The 17107-nt window shown below is 49.9% G+C and overlaps 1 non-coding gene across 1 annotated transcript; it reads right to left on the bottom strand.

The window, feature by feature from the left end:
• Positions 1-361: 361 nt before the first annotated feature.
• trnal-uaa (transfer RNA leucine (anticodon UAA)) lies at positions 362-444 on the bottom strand. Its single transcript has one exon. It is a non-coding gene; the product is annotated as a tRNA-Leu (tRNA).
• Positions 445-17107: the final 16663 nt, after the last annotated feature.

Below are 17107 nucleotides of genomic sequence, written 5' to 3' on the forward strand. Positions count from 1 at the left end.
GTGTCACGAGCACTTTAAATAATAAATAGACACTAATATTGCAATTTTGATGTGTAATATAATTTAGAACATTAAATTTGCTTTGTTTGTAGACTGGCGTTTTGATAATATTTTAAATAGTTTTCAGATATAAAAATGTCAAGATGGATATTTAAAGATAATGGGAACTGCACGTGCTGGATATTTAAAGGTCTGGTTTGTATAATTTGAATGAATGTGGACGGCATAAATTTTTTCCCAAAATACATATTTTTGAGCAATATTTTGTATACTTTTTAATGACATCCTTTTTTGAAGCGAGCAGCGAATTGAAAATCTGTCACAAGTGAGGAGATGTTAAATTTGCTGCACAAAAAACATCTACCAGGAGTGGGGTTCGAACCCACGCGGACACATGTCCATTGGATCTTAAGTCCAACGCCTTAACCACTCGGCCATCCTGGTCGAAGGTAGCAAGTGTATTGCAACATGGCCCCATGATGTTGATGGTAGCGTTCGCCAGTTTTGGTGAGTTTTTATGTATTTTGGTGGGAGTACCCAAGCCTGCGGTACCACCGAGAATCCCCGCCTCGGACCCGCGGCTCCGGGGCAGCGACAGTGAGTCACACGACCCTGGGCCCAGTAGCGGAGCTGCGGGCCTGGCCCCGCCCACTGACCCCGGCTCCGCCCTGTGGACCCAGGTCACGCCATCTGACCCGGGCCCCGCCCTCTACCGCAGGTTCCGCCCCATTGACGCTGGTCACGCCCATTGTCCCCGCTCCCGCCCCTCCGACACGGGCCACGCCTTCTGCCCCGAGCGCGGCCGCATCGATACTGGTCCCGCCCATTTCCCCACACCGCCCGCCCACCGGCCCAAGCCCCGCCCGATGTGTTAATTGGCCCCCGACCCGTTGCTTTGGCATCGCCCCCCAGTTCTCGCCTGCATTGCCACTTCATACCACCTGGTGGCAGGCGTCCTGCCATAAAACAATAACAAGATAACCAAGTGTGGAGCTGGATGAACACAACAGGCCGAGCAGCATCTCAGGAGCACAAAAGCTGACGTTTCGGGCCTAGACCCTTCATTAGAAAAGGGGGATGGGGTGAGGGAACTGGAATAAATAGGGAGAGAGGGGGAGGCGGACTGAAGATGGACAGAGGAGAAGATAGGTGGAGAGTTGCTGTGTTCGTCCAGCTCCACACTTTGTTATCTCGGATTCTCCAGCATCTGCAGTTCCCATTATCTCTAAGGCACAGCAATGTCTCTCCTTCCTCAGGCAGCTCAGGAAATTTGTCACATCCATAAGGCCCCTCACCAACTGCTACACATGCACCATTGAGAGTGTACCATCTGGGCACAATAATGGCCTGGTACGGCAACTGCTCTGCCAGGGACTGTGAGAAACGACAGAAGCGGATGTGCACAGCCCAGCCCGTCATGCTAGCCAGCCTTCCATTCATTGTTTCCACTTACACGGCTCACTGCCACAGAAAGGCTGCCAATATCATCAAAGACCTATCGCACCCTGGTAATGATCTCCTACATCCTCTTCCATCAGGCAGAAGATACAGAAACCTGAACACACACCAACAGGTTCAGGAACAGCTTCTTCTCGGCTGTTACCAGACTGATGAAAGAATGCTCCAGCCTTAAATAACACTGATCTTGCTAACATTGATCTCACCGAGTGCATGCCCCATACAATGTAACATGGACGCCTCTGTCTAAGTCTTTTTGATCTGTATATCCTTTGCTTACTATGATCTGCTTGTACAGCTTGTAAACAAAGCCGTACTTCAGTACACGTGACAATAAATCAATCAATCAATCAAAAAGTTTCTCTTTGTAACCATAATACTTTAAAATATAGGAGCAGAAGTAGGCCATTCAGCCCATCAAGTTGTCCCACTGTTCAATGAGAATCACAGTTGTTCTAACAATTTGCAACTTCACTCTTCTATCTTTTCCCAGTAAAAGTTGATTTCCTTACTGATTAAAAATCTGTATATCTCAGCCTTGAATATATTAAATGACACAGTCTCGATAGCCCTCTATGTGGTAAAGAATTCCACAGACTCACTGGCCTTAGAGAAGAAATTTCTTCTCACCTCTGTAGTCATGCAATACCAGGCTATAGTTCAACAGGTTTCATAGGATCCCCATTGTGTGGAAACAAACCCTTCGGCGGAACACATACACACCAACTCTCTAAACAGCATCCAACCCAGACCCAACCCCATCCGCCTACCTCTTTTCCCCATAACCCACCTAATCTACACCTCTCCGAACACTGCGGGCAATTTAGCATGGCCAATCCACCTAGCCTGCACACCTTTGGACTGTGGAAGGAAACCGGAGCACCCAAAGGAAACCCACACAGACACAGGGACAATGTGCAAACTGCACACAAGCAGCCACCCGAGGGTGAAATTGAACCCAGGACCCTGGCACGATGAGGCAGCAGTACTAACCACTGAGCGACCATGAACTTAAAATCACAAGCTTTTTGTGCATTGCCCCTAAGTCTGTTTTAAAAGGGCCTTGCTTTAATATCCTAGCATACATCCCGTTAGGTTCAAGGGACCTATCAATCTTTAGCCCCATTCTTTCCTAATAACTTTCTCTAGTGATAGTTACTGGATTTATTTCCTTTGTCCCTTGCTTATTTAGTATTCTTGTCTTCTATCTCATTGTTTATTTGGGTAAATGGAAACTGGGGAAATGCAGATGTGAAGGAATTGGTCAGTTACTTGAAGAGGATGATATTGCACATGGATTATAGAAAACTTTCCATCAACTTTCGTGCTCCTCTGATGATGCCTGGCCTGCTGTGTTCCTCCAGCTCCATGCAATGATATCGTGGAGTTGCACATCATTGAATATGAAAGCTACTGAATTAGCCTTGTACGAACATTCTGGAGGAACACTAATAGATGGCAAAATGTAGGCTGGAAGACTCGCCATGGAAAAGTTATTCTACTGGAGGAGGCCACGGCCTATTGTGTCTGTTGAGACTGAATAAACTAACTGCTCACTTTAATCACTACAATCAGCCATTGTTCCATAGACTTGCAGGTTACAGAATTTCCAAAGCAAATGCTGGCTCCTTTTAAATGACTTGACGTTTATGTTTTAAATGCCAATGTGGGCAGCCAATCCCAGATCTCCACCACCAAGGAGTGAGCCATCACACAGGACGCATGAAGACAGATTAGTGCATTCCTAATTAAAGACAGAACCTGGTATATCTCAAATATAGTCATGTATGTGTAAGATGTGCCTTTGGGTTCTTTTGTTTAGAGTCAAACTCCAATGTTTCTTTGTTTCCTTGATATGCTACTATACAGAACTGAACTGTGTTTCTAAAAAAAGCTAGAGATAATGGGAACTGCAGATGCTGGAGAACTCCAAGATAATAAAATGTGAGGCTGGATGAACACAGCAGGCCAAGCAGGATCTCAGGAACACAAAAGCTGACGTTTCGGGCCTAGACCCTTCATCAGTGAGGGGGATGGGATGAGGGCTCTGGAATAAATAGGGAGAGAGGGGGAGGCGTACCGAAGATGGAGAGTAAATAAGATAGGTGGAGAGAGTATAGGTGGGGAGGTAGGGAGGGGATAGGTCAGTCCAGGGAAGACGGACAGGTCAAGGAGGTGGGATGAGGTTAGTAGGTAGATGGGGGTGCGGCTTGGGGTGGGAGGAAGGGATGGGTGAGAGGAAAGAACAGGTTAGGGAGGCAGAGACAGGTTGGACTGGTTTTGGGATGCAGGGGGTGGGTGGGAAGAGCTGGGCTGGTTGTGTGGTGCAGTGGGGGGAGGGGACGAACTGGGCTGGTTTAGGGATGCGGTGGGGGAAGGGGAGATTTTGAAACCGGTGAAGTCCACATTGATGCCATTAGGCTGCAGGGTTCCCAGGTGGAATATGAGTTGCTGTTCCTGCAACCTTCGGGTGGCATCATTGTGGCAGTGCAGGAGGCCCATGATGGACATGTCATCTAGAGAATGGGAGGGGGAGTGGAAATGGTTTGCGACTGGGAGGTGCAGTTGTTTATTGCGAACCGAGCGGAGGTGTTCTGCAAAGCGGTCTCCAAGCCTCCGCTTGGTTTCCCCAATGTAGAGGAAGCCACACCGGGTACAGTGGATGCAGTATACCACATTGGCAGATGTGCAGGTGAACCTCTGCTTAATGTGGAATGTCATCTTGGGGCCTGGGATAGGGGTGAGGGAGGAGGTGTGGGGGCAAGTGTAGCATTTCCTGCAGTTGCAGGGGAAGGTGCCGGGTGTGGTGGGGTTGGAGGGCAGTGTGGAGCGAACAAGGGAGTCACGGAGAGAGTGGTCTCTCTGGAAAGCAGACAGGGGTGGGGATGGAAATATGTCTTGGGTGGTGGGGTCGGATTGTAAATGGCGGAAGTGTCGGAGGATGATGCGTTGTATCCGGAGGTTGGTAGGGTGGTGTGTGAGAACGAGGGGGATCCTCTTGGGGCGGTTGTGGCGGGGGCGGGGTGTGAGGGATGTGTTGCGGGAAATACGGGAGACGCGGTCAAGGACGTTCTCGATCACTGTGGGGGGAAAGTTGCGGTCCTTGAAGAACTTGGACATCTGGGATGTGCGGGAGTGGAATGTCTTATCGTGGGAGCAGATGCGGCGGAGGCGGAGGAATTGGGAATAGGGGATGGAATTTTTGCAGGAGGGTGGGTGGGAGGAGGTGCATTCTAGGTAGCTGTGAGAGTCGGTGGGCTTGAAATGGACATCAGTTACAAGCTGGTTGCCTGAGATGGAGACTGAGAGGTCCAGGAAGGTGAGGGATGTGCTGGAGATGGCCCAGGTGAACTGAAGGTTGGGGTGGAAGATGTTGGTAAAAAAACCTCTTGGTTAAGAGACACTCTGAAGCTTGGGGTGGCTGCACTGGGGAAAGACCACTATCTGAGCACTTCCTGCTGAAGTTAGGGGGTCTGTTCAGTTATTAGACCCTCCTCGACCCTCAAATACATAGAGATGTAATCTTGTATGTTTAGATTCAGTCAAATTCCAATCTTTGTTTGTTTCATTAGTATGATACTGTGCATGTCTATGTATATATACAAAGTTATTTTTTGAATAAAGTATATTTCTGAAATAAAAAAATGATTACCACATGCAGTGGTATATCATATTCATGTATAACAAACAGTGTAACTTTGAAGTCTCAATCTGAAGACATTCTTTGTCTTCTCGTTCGTCACTTTGTATCGAACACAAGCACAAAGTGTGGCATCAAACCACATCACATAAGAGACCGATGTGAGTTTGCTCGCTGAGCTGGAAGGTTAGTTTTTAGACGTTTCGTCACCTTTTTTTATTTGAAAAAATATACTTTATTCGTAAGATGTGCAAAATAAAACATATTTGCACACCTATCCAGTCATGCAAGCCGCTCCAGGTTACCCAGGGGGTACATACACCAACTAAAGGAAGAAAAACAAACAAAGAAGGAGAAAAAAAACACAAAGCAAAGAAAACACCCCGGCAGTCGTCACCCGGCACAGTCCCCGTTGGCCCCCTGACCAGTTGGGGAAGGCGCCAGCTGGGCCCAGTTACCAGATAGGGCCCTTTTTTCTATTCTAGACGAGGGGTTTCATACGGTGGTATTTCCCCACCGCGCCTTGGCGGCAGCTGCCCCAAGCTTTAGCGCGTCCCTCAGCACGTAGCCCGGGACCTTGGAGTGCGCCAGTCTGCAACACTCGGTCGGGGTCAGTTCTTTCAGCTGGCAGACCAGCAAGTTGCGGGCAGACCAAAGAGCGTCTTTCACCGCATTGATGGTCCTCCAGGCGCAGTTGATGTTGGTCTCCGTGTGTGTCCCCGGAAACAGCCCGTAGAGCATGGTGTCCTGCGTCACGGAGCTGCTTGGGACGAACCTCAACAAATACCACTGCATCCCCCTCCAGACCTCCTATGCATAGGCACACTCCAGAAGGAGGTGATCGACAGTCTCGTCCTCCCGCCGCAGCCACCTCGAGGGCAGCGTACGGTGGCGCAGAGATTCCGGGCATGCATAAAGGATCTCACTGGCAGAGCCCCTCTCACCGCCAGCCAAGCAATGTTCTTGTGCTTGTTTGAAAGTTCTGGCGATGAGGCATTCTGCCAAACGACTTTGGCAGTCTGCGTGGGGAACCACACGACGGGATCCACCCTCTCCTTTTCCCGAAGGGTCTCGAGGATACTACGTGCTGACCACTGCCTGACGGCCTTGTGGTCAAAGGTGTTTCCTTTCAAAAATTTCTCCACGAAGGACAGGTGGTACGGAACGGTCCAACTACTCGGAGCGTTCCGCGGCAACGAGGCCAGGCCCAGCCTTCGCAACACCAGGGACACATAGAACCTCAGTAAGTAGTGACACTTGGTGTTTGCATACTGAGGATCTACGCACAGCTTGATGCAGCCGCACACAAAGGTAGCCATCAGGGCGAGGGTGGCGTTCGGTACGCCCTTTCCCCCATTTCCCAGGTCTTTGTACATGGTGTCCCTGCGGACCCGGTCCATCTTCGACCCCCAAATGAAGTGGAAGATGGCCCGGGTGACCGCAGCGGCGCAGGTCCAGGGAATAGGCCAGGCCTGCACCACATACAACAGTACCGAAAGCCCCTCGCACCTGACAACCAGGTTCTTACCTGCGATGGAGAGGGACCGGAGCATCCACCTGCCCAGCTTCTGCTTCAATTTGGTGATACGCTCCTCCCAAGTCTTCGTGCACGCCCCAGCTCCACCGAACCAAACACCCAGCACCTTCAGGTAGTCTGTCCTGACAGTGAAGGGGATGAAGGAGTGGCCGTCCCAGTTCCCGAAGAACATGACCTCGCTCTTACCCCTATTGACTTTGGCACCCGAGGCCAGTTCAAACTGGCCGCTGATGTCCAACAGTCTACTCACCGACCGATGATTGGTGCAGAAGATGGCGACATCGTCCATGTACAGGGAGGTCTTGACCTGAAGGCTTCCGCTGCCTGGGATAGTCACGCCCTTCAGGCTCACGTCCTTCCTGATGGATGCGGCGAAGGGCTCCACACAGCACATGAACAAGGCAGGAGAGAGCGGGCAGCCCTGCCTGACTCCAAAACTGACGGGAAAACTGTCCGATTCCCAACCGTTGATCGAGACTGCGCTAACGATGTTGGCGTAGAGCAGCCGGATCCAATTGCGGATGCCCTCCCCGAACCCCAATTTGGAGAGGACGTCCCTCATGTAAGCATGAGAGACCCTGTCGAAGGCCTTCTCCTGGTCCAGGCTGACGAGGCAGGTGTCCACCCGCCTGTCCTGTACGTAGGCGATCGTATCCCTGATGAGCGCGAGGCTGTCAGCGATCTTCCTGCCCGGCACAGCACAGGTTTGGTCAGGGTGAATCACCGACTCCAGGACAGACCTGACCCGGTTGGCTATGAGCTTGGCCAGGATTTTGTAGTCCACATTCAATAGTGAAATGGGACGCCAATTCTTAATTTCTTCCCTCTCCCCCTTCCTCTTGTAAATGAGGGTGATGATGCCCTTCCTCATGGACTTGCACATTTCCCCTGCCCGAAGCGCACTATCGTACACCTCCAGCAGGTCCTGGCCGACCAGGTCCCACAGAGCGGAATACAGCTCGACCGATAAGCCGTCGCTCCCGGGAGTCTTATTCCTCTCCAAGGACTTGAGGGCTCTAGTCAGCTCATCCAGGGATATCGGCCAGTCCAGCCACTCCCTCGTGCCGTCGTCTAAGACCTCCGTGATAGATGACAGGAACGACTCGGAGGCCGTGCTGTCCGTGGGCTTTGTGTCGTACAGTCCGGCATAGAAGGACCTGCTGATCCTCAAAATGTCGGGCCGAGACGACGTCACCGAGCCATCGTCCTCCTTCAGCCGGCAAAGCACAGAGCTCTCTTTGTGCACCTTCTGAAAGAAGAAATGCGAGCACGTCTCGTCCTGCTCCACGGAGCGGACCCTGGACCGGAAGATTATCCTGGAGGCCTCCGCGGTGAAGAGCGAGGCTTGCTGGCACCTCACCTCGTGGAGGTCCTCCGTGACATCGACCCCCCATCAACTGCAGAAGGAGCAGGTTCTGCACCCTTTTCTGGAGTCGCGAAAGCTTTCCCCGCCTCTCTCTCGCCTTCCGAACACCCTTGAGGACAAAGAACCTCTCGATGTTCTCCTTCACCGTCTCCCACCAGTCGCCCGGAGACTCAAAGAGGGGTTTCACGTTTCTCCAACTGGCGTACTCCCTCTTAAGGTCCTCGACGTTCTTTGGGGTCAACAGAGTCGTGTTGAGCTTCCACGTCCCCTTGCCGGCCGGCTGGTCGTCCTGTAAGTGACAGTCGGCCAGCAGGAGGCAGTGGTCAGAGAAGAACACTGGCTCGACGCCGGTGGACCTAGCAGCAGAATAGCCAGGCCCGAGGAGCGACAGTCGTTACCCCCCGACCAGATCGAAGGCCCACAGGTCCAGGCGCCGGACCATTTCCCGTACCTGCTGAGGTGCGGTATCCCGCACTCCTGCAGAAACAGGAGGTCCGCCTCGACGGTGGTCAGGTAGGCCAACGTGGACACACATCTTGTGGTTGACTTAACGCTGCGCACATTAATGCTCGCAACTCGTACCCCCATTGTGGGCAGTGACCGCAGTACCCTCCCCAAGTCCAAGATCCAGCCCCTCCATCTGTCCCTTCATGCCCATTGCCCGGGCTAACTGCTGGACGCTCTCCGGGCTCAGGAAACCGTCCGTGCTGCCTTCCGGGTAGCATGCCGCCGTCAGGGGTGTGGAGGCAGGAGGGTCCGGCTCCGGGTCAGGCTGGGGACGCGCTGTTTCCTCCTTCCCGCCTGGAAATTCCGGGGGGCCCTCCAGTGCCCCAGCGGCACTTGACTGGGTGTCGGAGGGAGCCTCAGGATGCCTCCCGTCACCTGGAAGCGGGGTGCTGCTTTCCTTCTCCCTCGAGATCTTTAACTTCTGCTTCGGGTGGGCCCTGTCCGAATCCCCCTCGTCAGAGGAGCTCTTATAGCCCCCCTGTAGCTGCCTCTTCCTGCCTGATGGTTGTGGTTCCTGGGCCTGTCGACGCACCTTCCTCCTCGCTTTCCAGACCGTTGTCCACTCCCCTGGGTCGCCTGTTGCCGCCTCCATCGACTCTGGGTTGTCGGCGGGGAGCAGAGCCTGCAGGGGGCGCTTCGCTGGCCTCGGGCCCATCCTGCGGGGCTGGGCCCTCCTGCACGACCTGGCCCTCTTGCACATTAGTGGGGCCCTTGCTGGGCCTTGGTGCCTTCCTCTCCTCCGGTGGGGCTGGCCCCGCATTGCCCCTGCTGGCGACCTGGGCGTAGGTGGTCCCCCGCTGCGGGCATGCCCTGTAGAGGTGGCCCGCTTCCCCGCAAAGGTTGCAGCTTTTCTCTTGTGGGCAATCCTTTGCAAGGTATCCCTCCTCCCTACAGTTCCTGCAGATGGTGGCTTGCAGTCGGCCGCCATGTGACCTGACCTACCACAGGCATGGCAGACTTTAGGTTGCCCTGCATAGGTCAGGTAGCCCCTGCTCCCGCCGATCGCGAAGCTGGACGGTGGGTGTACGACATTCCCGTCCGCGCCCATCCTCAGCGTCACCTTGACCTGCCTCTTACTCGTCCAGATGCCAAAGGGGTCCACGATGTCAGTTAGGTCCCCTTCCACCTTCACGTACCTTCCGAGGAAGGTCAGGACATCAACTGCTGGCACATGCGGGTTGTACATGTGTACAGTCACCATACGGCTCCTCTGTGCTGGCATCACGAACAGCGGGACAGCGGTCAATACAGAGAGGGGGCCCTCCCCTCCTTTCTCCTTGAAAACCTCCAGGAGGCGCTCGCAAAGCTTGGCACTCCTGAAGGTCACGTCGTAAAAACCTCCTCCGGGGAAATCCTGCAGGCAGTAAATGTCCGCAGCAGCGAACCCACAACAGTCCAACAGGACCCTCTTCACGAAGAAGGTGCGGTCCACAGGTGCACCTTCATCCACCTTCTTCACGGAAACACGGATGGTGTTCCGGACCCCCTGACCTGGGGCACGAGCACTTGCCGCAGCCATCGTTGCAGGTTGGCTGCTCCCCTGAACCAGCGTTAGGCCGAAGCCAGCATTAAGATCCACTGGTCGCAAGGGTGCACAGCCAACCCGACGTCCTCCTTTCACCTCCAAGACAGCACTCTCCTCCTCTCGGTCCACAAGAGAGTGGGTCTTTATTTTGTTCCGGATGTAAGCTGGTTCACTGAGCTTGAAGGTCTGTTCCCAGATGTTTTGTCACCAATTTAGGTAACATCGTCAGTGAGCCTCCAGTGAAGCGCTGGTGTTATGTCCCGCTTTCTATTTATCTGTTTAGGTTTCCTTGGGTTGGTGATGTCATTTCCTGTGTTGGTGATGTCATTTCCTGCTCTTTTTCTCAGGGGATGGTAGATTGGTGATGAAGACATTTCCGGAATGACTGCCAGACTACTCGGACCTCTTGGCATCAGGGTAGCCCACAAACCCACCAATACACTAAAACAGCAGCTAATGAACTTAAAAGACCCTATACAGACAACAAATAAAACGAACGTCATCTACAAAATACCTTGCAAGAACTGTGATAAACACTACATTGGACAAACTGGCAGAAAGCTAGCCACCAGGATACATGAACATCAACTAGCCACAAAACGACATGACCCACTATCACTCGTATCCTTACGTACAGATGAGGAAGGACACCACTTTGATTGGGACAACACATCCATCCTAGGACAAGCCAAACAGAGACACGCACGAGAATTCCTAGAAGCATGGCATTCCAACCAGAACTCCATCAACAAACACACTGATTTGGAGCGAATCTACCATCCTCTGAGAAAAAGAACAGGAAATGACATCACCAACCCAAGGAAACCTAAACAGATAAATAGAAAGTGGGACATAACACCAGCGCTTCATCGGAGGCTCACTGATGATGTTACCTAGAATGGTGCCGAAACATCTGAAAAATAAACTTCCAGCTCAGCGAGCAAACTCACATCCAGAACCTCAACCTGAGCTACAAATCTTCTCAAAACTCGCTAACAAGAGACCAAGTCAGCAGAATCTGGTTCTAAATTTTAATGTGATGAAAATAAAGTATTTTAAATACTGCATTATTCATGGCTTGAAGTAGGCCAGGACTTATAGCCATTCCTAATCAGCCTTGAGAAGGATGATCCTTCTTGAACCACTGTGTGCTTGGACACTATGCTGGGAGGGAGGGAGATGGTCAAGGATTTTGATCTTGTCGCAGTGATGGAGCCATAGTATAGTTCCAAGTTAGGAATGTGTGTGACTTTAATGCTGGCAGTTCTCCCAGATGCTTACTGCCCTTATCCTTCAAGATGGTAGATGCTGCAACTCTGGAAGCTGCTCCCAAAGGATGCTGCAGTGTTGAATAAACTGCTGCCTCTGTGTGCCAAAGATAGTCACAGGGACCAGGCACCATTTTAATTGCTGTTAGCCTAAACATACATGAATAATTCACAGGAAATGGTGAAAAACACAGTCTATAAGCAAGTTTGGAAATCTATTCTGGGACAGTGAATTCAGAAATTGTCGTACTTACAGATTGATTTGGTACATTGGCATAATTGTTACATTTTTTTACATAATAAAACCACCCTGCTGTTTGCAATCAGCATCAGTTAATATTTTTGAACATTTATCAACTTTAATAATTTCTATACCTTTTCATTTCCAGCATATTCCATTACCTTGTAGTCATTGCAGCAAAATTACTCAAATTATTAAGGAAAATGTTAATGTTGCTATTATGGAGAATTACACACAAAAGACATAGAACCCCTACAGTGTGGAAGCGGGCCCTTTGGCCCAACAAGTTCACACTAACCCTCAGAGAATCCCAGCCCATTCTAGGTATCCCTGCACGCCACAGGGCAATTTAGCACCGTCAATTTACCTAGCCTGTACATCTTTGGACTGTAGGAGGAAACCGGAGCACATGGAGGAAACTCAAGTAGACACAGGGAGAATGTGCCAACTTCACACGGACAACCAGAATCAAACCCAGGGCCATGGCACTGTGAAGCAACAGTGCTAACCACTGAGCCACCATGCCACCTAAACAGTGGGATAAGATACTGGAGTAATGCAGTCTGATGAAAAGACTCCACCTTCAGGACTGGAAGAGAGAAAATGGGGAAAAAGTTTTTTTTTAAGGAAAGGGAAGAATGCAGTGGTCAATCCTCAGCAAAGGACTCACCTTCATCCTCCGCTGCACACACGTGAACAAATTCCACACCCACCTCGACGTCAAGCTCTTTCCACCGCCTCTGGCTCTGCACCTATTTTTGGCAAAAAGAATCCAACTCACCTTCTGACAACCTCTTTCCCCGCTTCCAACAAACTCCATCTTCCTGGACACCCCCTCCTGGCCTCCTACCCTCCCTCGGCTTTTTCAGCTCCAACTGCAGCCACAACATCAATTGCCTGGATCTCTCCACTCCTCTCACTTACACCTTCCTCTCTCCATCAGAACACACGGCCCTCTGCTCCCTTTGCTCCAACCTCAACCTCACCAATAAATCCACCAACGGGGGGTGGGGGGGTGAGGAAGAGTGGTGGTGGTGGTGGTTGGGGGTGGTGGGGTGGGCTAGTATGGCCCACTGACCTCTACATCGCTAGATGCCAACTCACTGACCTCACCTCCTATGGTCCCCTCGATCATGACCCAACCTCTGGTCACCAAGCCATCACCACCCAAACCATCAACTTTACCACCTCAGGTGGTCTCTCATCTACAGCCTCCAAACTGACAATTCCCCAACCCGGCACCGCCTGTTTTTATCTCCTATCCGAAATCCATAAACCTGACTGCATCGGTGACCCATTATCCCTACTTACCCCTACTCATCTCCTCTTCCATGGACTGCATTCTTTCCCCTTTGGGCAAGGAATTCCCTACCTATGTTCAAGGCACAATCCATGCCCTCCAGCTTTTCCAAAACTTTCAATTCTCCAAACCCAAATGTCTCATCTAAACCTTGGATGATAAGTCACTATACACCTGTATCCCCCATGAGGATGGCCTAAAAGCCCTCTGCTTCTACCTCTCCCATTGGCCCACCCAGTCCCCCTTCACCGACACTCCCATTCACTTGGCGGAACTGGTCCCCACCCTTAACAGCTTTTCCTTGGATTCCTCCCATTTCCTACAAACCAATGGGGTGGCTATGGGCACCTGCATGGGCCCAAGTTATACCTGTCTCTTTGTAGGATTTGTGGACTCCCACAAATACCTGGACTACACTTTCTCTCACCCACCATCCTGTAAAAATGCCATCCGATACTCACAATTCCTCTGCCCCCACAGTATCTACTCTCAGGAAGAGGCGTTCTCTACTCTAGGACTTCCCAGATATCCTCATCATTCAGGACTACAGTTTTCCCCTCACCAGTTATTACGGATGCCTTCAGGTGCATCTCCTCCATTTGCCACATTTCTGCCCTCAAATCCCCTCCACCCAACAACAAGGATAGAGTCCCCTTAGCCCTCACATACTACCCCATCAACCCCGGATACAATGCACCATCCTCTGACATTTCCGCCACCTATAATCGGACCCCAGCACCAGAAAGATATTTCCCACCCCAACCCTGTCTGCTTTCTGCAGGGACCGTTCATTCCCTGGCTCCCTCATCAGCTCCATGCACCCCTCCAATCCCTCCACCACACCTAGTACCTTTCCCGCAACCGCAGGAGGTGCTACACCTGCCCCACACAGCTCCCCCTCACCTCTGCCCAAGGTCCCAAATAACCCTTCCAAATCTGCAGAGATCCACCTGCACATCATCCAACCTGATTTATTGTAACCAATGCTCCTGATGTGGTCTCCGCTATACTGGGGATACCAAATGCAGACTTGGGGACTGGTTCGCAGAGTATCTGCGCTCTGTATGCACCAACCAAATCAAACTTCCAGTTGCCATCCATTTTATTTCCCCCTCTCACTCCCCTGGCGACATGTCCATCCTTGGCCTCCTCCACTGTCAGAGGCCAAACGTAAACTGGAGGAACAGCAACTGATATTTCACCTTGGGAGTTCTTAGCCCATTGGCCTCAATATTGACCTCACCTGCTTCAAAATCCCTCCATCCCCAGCCTTATCCGATGTCCAGCCCTCCCTCTCCTCCTCACCTCCCTGACCTGACCTAACCTGTCCATCTTCCTACTCCTCTATCTGCTCCTTCCCACTGACCAACCACAATAACCTCCTACCTGCATCCACCTACCCTACCCCCAGCCCCAGCCCACTCCCTCTATTTATTTCTGGGTTCCCTTCCCCCTTCCCTATTCCCTGTTCTGAAAAAGAGTTTCAGCCCGAAATGTTGACTTTCCTGCTCCTCAGATGCTGTCTGACTTGCTATGCTTTTCCAGCTTCACATTTGTTGACAGTGAGTAGTGGCCTGATTGAGATCTGTACAATCATGAAAGGTTTTAAGGGGGTCACATCATGATTCTGTTTTCCACTTGAACTGTAACATAATCACCAATAAACCCAGAAAGGAATTCAGGAGAAATGTCTTTATATCAAGAATGATGAGAATGTAGAACTTCCTACCACAAGAAATAATTGTGGTGAATTGTATCGATGCACTTATAGGGAGACCAAATGTTCATGCTACAGGGAAAGAAATAAGAGGAAATGGAGATGTGTTTCAATGAAATGAGGACTGAGAAGACCTAGTCCAAAGATGTGCAGGCTAGGTGGATCGGCCATGCTAAATTGCCCGTAGTGTTCAGGGGTTATAGGGGGATGGGTCTGGGTGGGATGCTTCAAGGGGCAGTGTGGACTTGTTGGGCCAAAGGGCCTGTTTCCACACTGTAGGGAATCTAATCTATGGGGAGCAGAAAAACCAGTATAGTCTTGTTGGGACAAATACCCTGTTTCTGTACTGTAAACACTGCAGAAACATATCTTTCATCTGAACACAATCTGTCACAAACATTGACATTTAGTTGAAATGTATCTTGCACAGCATGTGTATGCTTGCAAAATAAACTTAGCTTGCAATGTCACATCATCAGCCACAGATTTGACACAAATTGTACCAGCTGCATGGATGAGTGAAAACCAACATGTTTCCTGCTTCTTTTTCAGTTTGTTTCTCATTGGTACTGAATGTAGACAACTGGTTTAATAAATCAACATAACACCAGCACAGCTTTGCAGAGTTACTTTCATAGCCTGAAGGCATGTACCCTAGCTGCTCGCCATCTGATTGGCTGTCACCCCCTTCCCTTGTCTGCACTTTAAAGATAAGACTTCCCCAAGGTATTTTAAAATCGATAAAAACTGTTCAGGCTACATGAGCAGTTTATTAATTGCTTCCTGATCATTGTTAACATTGAGACAGCCATCCATATCAGTGAGACTTCCGACACAAAGTGAAATGTGCAGTTTCTCTTCCCCTCAATAGTTTATGATATGGAGGTGCCAGTGTTGGACTTTGTCAGCAGTTTGTTGCAGAGGAGATACCTTGTTCTAGTCAAGCTGTGAGGAGGTGCCTCAACCATAGCAGCCACAGGGAGACTTGGGAGAATCAGTCAAGGTCCTCCTTTCTCTCTTGCTACCCTATGAATTATGCTGGGGGACAAAGGAAAACTTGTCACAATATATCTGGTCACACACATGGAGAAAATCTGCTTCAGAGACAAAACCAGATGTCATGTCAGAGGTGGAAATATGATGAAGGCTGATGAAAAGTTTGGTGAATCTTAGGGAACATTTTAAAGGAGTGACAGGGAGAAGTGGAGCCCATAGTCCAGGGAGATAACTGGCTGAAAGAACATCACTATCAGTTGAACTGGACAATTCAAAATGTAGCACTGAACTTTCAGAAGTGATTTAAAAAAAATCAGAACTTGATGAATATCAATGACTAGTGGCAGAAGATAATATCTCAACTCATGGATAAGTATGAGTAACGTTTTATCCAATACTAATTATCTTACTTTCCTTTGCACCCACTGCAGTACAATCAGGACTTTCCCTTAATAATGATTTTGTGACCAGATTTGCAATACTCTAGCTGCTGACTAAACAGTATTGCACACTGTTTGAGTACAACCTATTGTATTTTATACTCTGTGCCTCAGCTAAATAAGGAAAGTACCGCATCTATCTTTTTCATCACCGTTTTGACTTGGCTTGCTATCCTCAGGGATCTGTAAACACAGACTCAAAGGTCCCTCTGTTCCTCCACACTATTCAATATTTCATCTTAAACACTGTATCACTTGATTTTATCTTGAATGTGGGCTGAATTGGGGAAAGGGCTGTTCTACAACAAAACACCAATACAGGTACTGGACTTTAAATAGCATGTTAGTGAAACTCATTCTGAGTTATGTTTACACCATGGCTTTGCAAGCAATGAGGGAAGGTGCAGGGAGAGATTGTACAGCACTGGGGTGAGTTTGTGAAGCAAGACTCAGCTGGGAAAAGGTAGCTGTTTTACTTGAGGAATTGTAACCAGTTGAGGATGCCAAAGGTCATCAGCCTGATGACAACTCTCATTGGTTCCTCAACAGCTGAACAACTTGGATTTGAAGGACACAGTGAATACGTTTCAGACTGCTAGGAGAAATGGTGACTCTGTGTACAGCGGAAGCTCCTGATTCTGAGGAAAGCCAGTTATTTTGTCACACCAGTTGCTTTAAGCTGTGACCTAAAAGAGTTTGTAGTTAACGTACAAATCACCTTGTGCTACGTCCAAAGAAGTGAAAGGATCCTGGAGAAACAGAAAATGCTGCCAAATAAAAGGATCATCTCAGTAAACTCCATGTACTGGTGCTATTGAACTGTGATCAGAGTTATTTTCCCCTTCGGTCTATAAAACCAATGCTTTTGTTGCACTGTACACATTCGTAGGGGGTGGGTGTTTAGAAGGCAGTTCAAGTTTAATAAGTACAGTTATATGTTGACAGTTTGTAGGTGTCTATGTGTGGTTAGACCCTATTTACTTTAATAAGTACCACTTCTTGTGAAGCACACAGATCTGAATTGCAGCTGGAACATCATACACCACCCCATATCCCCACCTGTCGCCAATCTCTGTTTTAAATACAGAGGAAAGACAGAAACACACTCATAG

This window comes from Stegostoma tigrinum, chromosome 9 (assembly GCF_030684315.1).
Source record: "Stegostoma tigrinum isolate sSteTig4 chromosome 9, sSteTig4.hap1, whole genome shotgun sequence".
In the NCBI taxonomy this organism is placed as follows: domain Eukaryota; kingdom Metazoa; phylum Chordata; class Chondrichthyes; order Orectolobiformes; family Stegostomatidae; genus Stegostoma; species Stegostoma tigrinum.